Genomic DNA, 8,674 nt, shown 5'->3' on the forward strand with positions numbered 1-8,674 from the left:
AAGCCATCAAGCATGCTTGTTTTTCCACAATCATTCCCACCTGTGCAGGACTGAAGCTCCTGCCTTTCCCTATTCCTCAACCTGGCAAACAAGCCAGGAGACATCAATGGCCCCCTGAAGACAAGTGCCTTACCTCTTTAGGTCAGGGAATGGCTGCTGCCTCAGTTTCCCTCTGGCTGTGCTGTGGTTCCCTTTCATAAGTAGAGTTTTTTGGCTCTCTGACCAAAATGAAAAGAGTCCTCCTCGCGTGGGGTATGCCAGAGTGATGAAAGGAGAGCACCTTGGTGTTTCCTGCAGCCCAGCCCCAAGTAAAAAAAGAATAGAAATGGAGGCTTACTCCAGCCAGTCATTCCCCAAAAAAACAAAATAAACCAGCCACTCCTAGCTCAGCCACTTGCAAAGTCCTGCAGCTTCCGTAGCCTTAAACCCTCTCCATCAGCACTCCCAGAAGGAGCTTTCATCTCTCCACTTTGAGTGAGTGAATGTTCTCTGATAGTGTGTCACAACAAAGGTGCTCCACTTCCTGGTTCCTCCCGGCCTGTATTAACCCCTTGGTTTCCCTTAGCCCAGGTTAACCTGCTCTCCAGCTACATGTGTTTTGGTTTTTTACACCTCATCACAGGTCCGCTCCACTCCCTTCAGACACAGCAAGAGCCATCAAAGACAGCAGTGTGAGTGAGTGTGTGGCGGGAACTTGGATAGGACACACCCAATATATTTGCCTAGTTTGAGTGTTGGGCATCCATGCCCTACCACTAGTCCCCAGCTTTAAAGAGGAGAAAAATACAGTTTACAAAGAACATCTCCAAAGGTTCAGGTACTTAAAGTACGTTATGTCTGAACAGGGACTGTCAAAAAGGTCACTTTCTTACTCCAAAGACCTAGGTGTATTCAGAGCCAGAAAAGACTCCCTTTATTTTCCACACATTTTTATATGGTTAAGGGAAACTGCAACTTTATCTCAGAGATCATTTTTATACGATGGCCTGTGAGCATATCACAAAGATGAAAGGAAAAACAAGCAACAAGTGAGTGAAAGGCTGGGGGTGAGAGCAGAGCTGTGTGAAGTTACCAGTTTTCATGTGAGAATTCTGCGATTTTCATGAAGCCATCACTGTATTATTTTACAGCAGCAAACACACCTTTTGCTGCAACTGCAACAACTTTTCACACCTCCACAGGAAAAAGTTGTGAACTTTCCCTGATTTGCCTCAGGATGGAATGTAGCCCGTTTGGAGCAAGACAGGTTTCCCGCACCCCAGCCCCCAAGTTGAAACTGCATTTGTTTTTGTTTCACAGAGGAAAAAGTCAGAAAATCCATACAATATTTTGATAATTACAACCCAGGCAATCCACTTCTTTGGTCTGTTAGGATTCCATTATGCAGTGACCATCAAGAGGAGAAATCTCTCTATTCCTTGAAATAGATTAGAGAATGAACCATAGAAAGCAGGGAAAAGAAATGAGACAATGTGATTGATTGCAGCAGGAAAGCATTGTACTCATCAGGACAGATTGGAAATTTTAATAAAAAAGAGAGATGGGGTAACAGGGATTAGCCAGTGTCACAAATACTCCTTGTCAGGATTTAGAAGACAAAAAAGAACAGATGTTGGACGCTTTACGATGAAGGGTACAAAAGACACTTACTTTAACAATTTCAAGATAAAATAATATTCGTTAAAGCAAAACATGCAGTGTAATTGTTTAATCCACCTGGCCCCTGAGGAGTCATTGACACCACTGCAAGGTGAGTGTGATGTTTGGTAGCATTCTTGCTCTCACTTTGTGCTGTTATGAATGACTGCATAAGGTCCAAGGTAGTGGAGAATCAGGCCCACTCTAGCTAGGCTATCAAGAGATATTCCATAATCTGATCTGGAAACCGTTTACCATGGGCTAAAGAAGGCTGTGGGGTGTTTTTGGTTGACTTTTTTTTTTTAAAGGTTGAGTTGAAGTATAGGGAGGGTTGAACCAATCTGGCTTTTAAGAAGAGACAAACCTTTGCCCCAGACTTAAACCAAACTTTTTTTGAGGTTCAGAAATGTCTGATTAGCTTTCTTGTTGTAACTGTAAATGTTGATGTGCCTCAATGCATCCTTTTGTAGGAAAGCAGAAGTACTGATAGACTGTGAGAAAAGTTTATTTTTGCCAAACCCAGAGAAGCTGGTAGAACTGTGAATATCACAAGCACGTGTGACCTTGCAAGATTTGCAACCCTAAGAAGCTCAGAAACATTTGTTCCTTTTTTCAGGATGCTTAAACTAAATTGTCACTGGCGTGTGTCTGTTGTGGTTCAATGAAAACTCCAGGGGCTGTCCCTCACTGGACTTTACCTTGAGAGAGAAGTTCAGACTCAGCCATGCAAGATAAATACAGTACCTCACACTTACAAATCTACCCATTACTGTAATGTGCCCTGCTTTTTCATGCTGGAAGCAGGGAAGGTTGATACAAGTGGATGGGTGTGGACTGAGGAGGAGTGGCAGCATCTGTCTTTCCACTTTTCCACATACACCTTCCTGAATGCCATCACAACTTTTCCCCACATACTCCTTCCCTCCCCACCACAGATCCCTCAGTTTTTCTCCTTTGCAATGTGGTCAACCTCACAGACAAATTACCCATGTTTTGAGTTGATTCGGGTGAGAGAACAAGTAAACAAGGCATCCAACTGGGAAAACAATAACAAAATAACCTCCTGTTTCACCCTAAGCACATGGTGAGAGAACCATCCACTCCTGAGGGCGGGACGGCTGAACAGGGCAGAGGAAACGTGGAATGGGTTACCCCAGAAGAGAACCCAATGGTATCAGACCTTTTCCTCAAGCTCAAATATGAAAATCCTGGATGCAGAGTTGGAATATATAAAGGACCTACTGCCTACTACACTAGAGGAATAAAAGTCAGGCCACTCCCTTACTTCAGGTAAGCTATCTCCTAAAAAGGATGCATGAACCAGTGTTCTAAGTCCCCTTAGGATCCAAGGGCACCCCAGAGTCTGCTTACTGCGCAGGGAGCTGCCATGTTAATCAAAGTACTTGCTCTTTGTAACCTCGCACAGCCCCACCTAGGGACAGATATGCAGTTCTGCAACCTCTCATTAAAAAGGATGGGAAACCACACTACCTGCTGGTGTTTAGTCTATGGTTTAAAAAATATCATTTCCCTTGAGGTTTTTTGTTTGTTTGTTTTGGTTGGTTGGTTGGTTGGCTGGCTGTTGTTTGTTTTAGGTTTTTCCTTCTCTTCTGCCTTCATTGGTCCAGGTTGCTAGTGTCCCCTTCTGCCCCACTAACAGGAGGGGCTTCTGGAGGCAGGTTGTTTTTACGGTGGTTTTAGAAAGGAAAAAGAGAATGATCATGGTAAGGAGAGAGGGACTGACCAGCTGAAACTAAATGGAGGTGGAGAGCCACCCAGCACAACTCCAACATTGGGTGAGCCTGGCAAGCCTTGCAATGTGCTGTTTGATGCATCGTCTGTGCGACTTCCAATGCTGATTTTCTATGGCACCAGCCACAAGTAAAATCATCCTTCCCCTGGCATGAATCCTCATCCCCTCCTTGGCACAGCTGCTTCTGTGGGCACTGTGTGGAAGGGATATGATTTTGCCTCTCAGAGCCAGCCTGGCCCATGGAATCCAGCTTGGATCTGCATAGGGATTCGAAATAAAAGACTGTTTGGCTCCACTTCCCCCCATTTCTCTCTAAAAGTGGTCCCTAGCCCATACTGTACTTAAGCCAGTTCAGGCCAGGTCTTAAAGGGCCAGCATTCCTGAGCAACAATCTTCCTGTAAAGGAATCTGTAGGAGAAATAGTTGCTGCACCCTATTACCTGAAGTTAGACTGGTGTGTAGTTATTCAGGCAGTTTCCCCTTCTCTTCACCCTTTTCTGTTAGTAGAAATCTAAATAAAAGCACTAGTTTCCATTTTTAAATCTCAGAATCCTAATTCCTCTTCACAGTCCCCATGCTATGGGCTAAGTGCCAATTCCTGCAAATCAATATCGGCACACCTGAGCAACTTTACTCAGTGGCCTAGATTCTCCCCAAATAGCTGGCTAAGCGAGCACCAACCCAGGGCAAGGGAATCCTTGATGATGTACAGCCAACATTACAGCTCCACACAGCCGTGGCTGCTGGCACAGGGATTGTGGCCAGAGCATCATTACACCCTGGCTATCACCAGCTGCCATAAGAGCTCCTTGGGTGTACATGAGAGTGGCTTAATGCCACTTTTACACCCTCTTCCCAAGTTGGTCTGTGTGCTCCTCGGCCAATGCGACGAATCATGAGTAAAGCTGCCCTTATGAGTAGGTGTTGCAGGACTGGGCTCTCAGTGTGGCATATATACGTGCCTCTTTATATAAAAATCATTCGTCAAAAGGACGGAATTTATGCCTTTTTTTAAAAATTACAGCACCACAAGACTTTAATATTTCCAGCGCCTAGACTTCGTTATCAAGCTTATTCCCTCTTCCCCTCCTCCTCTGCCTTCTCTCTTTGGTAAGCACTGCTTTCCATCTGGGCGTTACCATGGGCACTGAGCTAAAGCAGCAGGCTAGAACGTGGCTCTGAAAACCTCTCTACCCATGGAATCCTGCCAGCATTTGTCAGCAATATAATGGCATGTACCACCCAAACAATGTAACATTATAGCTCATTCTTTCCCTTTCATTTTCTACACACTTAGTGGTAGCCAGAGCAATTTGTGAAAATTGTGAAATTCCTGCCTGGCCCATTTACTTTCATAAACATAACGATGCATCTTTTGGTAATGTGTTCAAAACAGCTTGGACAATAAATTCCACTCAATTGAAACCCATGCAGTAACCATCAACTAATATTTGAGCCACTGGACTGTCCGTAAATGATGTTAATACTGAGACGTATAGCTGAGTGTTTGCCTCACACTGAAGGGGCCATTTAAACAGTTTCAAGCTGGAGAGTTTTCAAAACAGAAATTGAATATTTAATTAAATCCTCACCAACTGCCTCCTCCTTCTAAGCTTTTTTTTTTTTTTTTTTTTTTTTTTTTTTTTAAGTCAGGACTTGAATAATTAACAATGTAAATATGGAATCCTGCAGTGATTTAAGACACCACTGATTGCATCCTCAAGTGTCTTGTTTACTTAGACTGTCGAATTACAGTGTTGAATCAGAATGAGCTGCAGACCCACATCCATTTGGCAAACAGCCAAACTATATTTAGAATGCAAGGTGTGTACGATTTCTAAACACAATTATGCCTGCAGGGAGAGGTTCCAGCATAGGAACACAGATCAGTGGTCCATCTACTCCAGTGTCCGGTTTCCAAAACTGCCTAGTACAGATGCTTCAGAGGAAGGAGCAAAAAAACCTACAGCTGACAGTTATGAATACTCTGCCTACAGGAAAAGCTTCCTCTTAGCACCCATCAGTTAGAGATTAATTTATGCCCTGAAGCATAAGTGTTCATATCCCTTCTCAAACAACTGAGGTCAGATCCTCAGCTGGTGTAAATTAGCCTTCAATTTTAGCTTATATATTTTCATTTTTAATCCCTGCTACTATAATCCTAGGTGTTTGTCAGCCATATAAACATCCAGTCATTTTTTTTAATCCTGCTAACAATTTGTAGCCTATAACTAAATGCATTACTAAACTAATCCCTTCTCAAATGTGTTTTTCTAGTAGGCTTTAAAAGGTAGGTATTTGGTGTGACTTGATACAGGAATGATTAGGTTATGGAGAATTAAAAGACACTAGGACATTTCTAATCATAATTATTTATTAATGTATAGTACCCAAAGTATGTGTATGTTAGGCCTCGTCTACATGGGAAGCTTGTTCGGTATAACCTACGGCAAATTTAAACCAATATAGTTATGCCAGTATAACACGCACAACCCATGTAGACACTCATGTTACAATGTAAATCTGGCCACAAGGGAGTGGGGGAATCATATGCATATGATTACATCTGCATAACTATATCTATATAAATAGTAAAACTCTGCCATGTAGACAAAGCCTTAAGTGCTTTACAGAAAACATGGAACAATGCTGCTCCAGGTTCTTCCTTGCCCTGTACTAATTTACAACAATGCAAAATGGGTGGGAAGTGGATGTAAAATGTTATCATCCTGATCTGGTAGCATTTAACATCCACTTTGAAGTGGTGTACAGTAAATGATTACACAAGGTGTTGGGCAACAGAGAATCAAGCCTACAGTCTCTGCTGCCAACTCACTAGTGCTTGATTCTGCACCTTTGAAGTCAATGAGAGTTTTGCCATAGACTTAAATGGGGGCAGGATAAGAGCCTTATATTCTAAGCATCTTAGGACTTGGCTACACTTGCGAGTTAGAGCGCATTAAAGCACCCCCGGGTGCCCTAGTTCACTACCTGTCCACACTGGCAAGGCACATAGAGCACTCTGACTCCAGGGCTAGAGCACTCCTGGTACTCCACCTCGGCGAGAAGATTAACACTTGGTGTGCATTGGCTGAAACGTCTGGACGTCAGTGTGAACGAGATGTTGCACTACTGCGCTCTGATCAACCTCCGGAAACATCCCATAATCCCCTTAAGTCAAGTGGCCACTCTTGTCATTGTTTTGTAATCACTCCAGGAATGCGGATATGCCCTTTGAAAGCTCCATTTCTGACAGCCGGCATGCTTATCTGCTCCGAGACAAAGCAACCATTACTGTGGAATGCTGTGTGAGAGAGAGAGGCGGGGGTGAGGGGGAGTCTGCTGCTGTCTGAACTTACAGGACAGCATGCTGACATGTTCTCAGCCCCCCAAAAACCCAATCTCTCTCCCCCCACATACACACAACACACTCCCTGTCACACTCCACCCCACCCCACCCAACCCCATTTGAAAAGCACATTGCAGCCACTTGCATGCTGGGATAGCTACCACAATGCACTGCTCTCTGTGGCTGTTGCAAGAGCTCCTAAGGTGGCAACGCCAGTGCGCTTCCAGCTGTTAGTGTGGACAGATTACAGCGCTTTCCCTACAGCGCTCTACGAAGGCTGGTTTAACTCAAAGCACTCTACATCTGCAACTCTAGCCATGCCCTCATACTATTGTAGTTATAGTAATAATTTGTCTATTAGGTATATAAACTGGCTATCAGCAAGTTTAGGCTTGAAATTAGGAGTGAAGTTCTGGAACAGCCTTCCAAGGAGAGTGGGAGGAAACCTAATTGGCTTCAGGATTGAGCTTGATAAATTTATGGAGGGGATAATATGAGAAAACTGCCTACAGTGGCACATGGCCCATCCACAACTGTTAGTAGCAAATATCCCCAACAGCCAGAGATGGGACACTCGATGGGGAGGGCTCTGAGTTACTACAGAGAATTCTTTCCCAGGTGTCTGGCTGATGGATCTTGCCAAAATACTCGGGTCCAATTGACTGCCCTATTTGCAGTCAGGAAGGAATTTTCCCCCACGTCAGATTGGCAGAGACCCTGGGGGGTTGCCCTTCTCTGCAGCATAGGGCACAGGTCACTTGCAGGTTTGAACTAATGTAGATGGTGGTTTCTCTGTAACTTGAAGTCTTTAAATCATGATTTCAGGACTTCAGTAACTCAGCCAGATGTTAGGGGTCTATTACAGGAATTGGTGGGTGAGGTTCAGTGGCCTGCCATGTGCAGGAGATCAGACTAGATAATCATATTGGTCCCGTCGGGCCTCTAAGTCTGTTTATAATGTTTGCCTCTTTTAGAACCTGATCCCTCTGAGACCTTCCTATGTGCCTTCCTCCAGACTTATGAAAGTGCAAGGAGTCCACTCCGGGCCATCAGCAAGTCACATACTCAGTAAGTGGTACCTGAATGAACGTGTTCCTACAGTTACTGCTGTGTGGATCTACTTTGTGACCGCTCCCTTTCTTCTGATACCACAATATAGTTGAATATCCTTAGTTTCCTCTGTAGCAGAGTCTACTAACTGGAGAATTTGGAATTGGAAAATTGAATAAGTATTGTACTGAAAAGGTTTAGACTTTCCAGCTATGATTTTAAGTTTTGGGAGGTGCCCAAAGCTCTGGCTTTGTGCCTTAAATAAAAACTAAATTAAATTAAATAAATACACAATGAGTGCACAAGTAGAGTCTTCCATTCACTTTAAGGGGTACAGGATTGGGTCCTGATTGAAGGTGACGAGGCAAGGAAGGATCAGGGCAACCAGCACAAAAAAAAACCCCACCCAACCATACATTAACTCAGTATAAGTCATGAGCATAGCGTGGTGGTTCTGTTTCTTCTTTGTTCTGCATTTTAACATACAGCAAACAAAAAAAAGTGAGGAAAACAATATGACAGTGAATATTGCCAAATTGCTGGGGCATCATGGAAGAACTGCCTTTTCAGGAAGCACCTGAATGGAGAGAAGTCAGTAACTTGGAGCAGCAGAGTAACAAGGCCAGTGTATGCACTGGAGCAGCATGAAAAAAAAAGTGCATATATGTACTTGTGGGAGATACAGATGAATGGAACATCGACCCTGGCATCATGGGCGGCATGGAGGAGGCAGGGCAACACAACAAGGGATGAGGCAGTTGGTGCAAACCTGAATATGTACAAAGAAAAAAGTCCAGCTAGAGTTAGAACCACAAGTCCCTGTGTATTATTCTATTTATCTTTCAGTTTTTTGTAGAACCCACCACCTTAGTATCTAAGCCCCA

General features: G+C 43.8%; 1 long non-coding RNA gene across 1 annotated transcript in view; it reads left to right on the plus strand.

Moving 5' to 3' along the window:
- The window catches only part of LOC135981145 (uncharacterized), a 31,374-nt gene extending 23,468 nt beyond the window's left edge, over positions 1-7,906 (plus strand). Inside the window, exons 2-3 of the long non-coding RNA XR_010598106.1 lie at positions 2,717-2,928; positions 7,715-7,906. This is a non-coding gene — a long non-coding RNA (uncharacterized LOC135981145). The remainder of the gene's footprint in view (positions 1-2,716; positions 2,929-7,714) is intronic.
- Positions 7,907-8,674: the final 768 nt, after the last annotated feature.

Source organism: Chrysemys picta, chromosome 2, assembly GCF_011386835.1.
Source record: "Chrysemys picta bellii isolate R12L10 chromosome 2, ASM1138683v2, whole genome shotgun sequence".
Lineage (NCBI taxonomy): Eukaryota > Metazoa > Chordata > Testudines > Emydidae > Chrysemys > Chrysemys picta.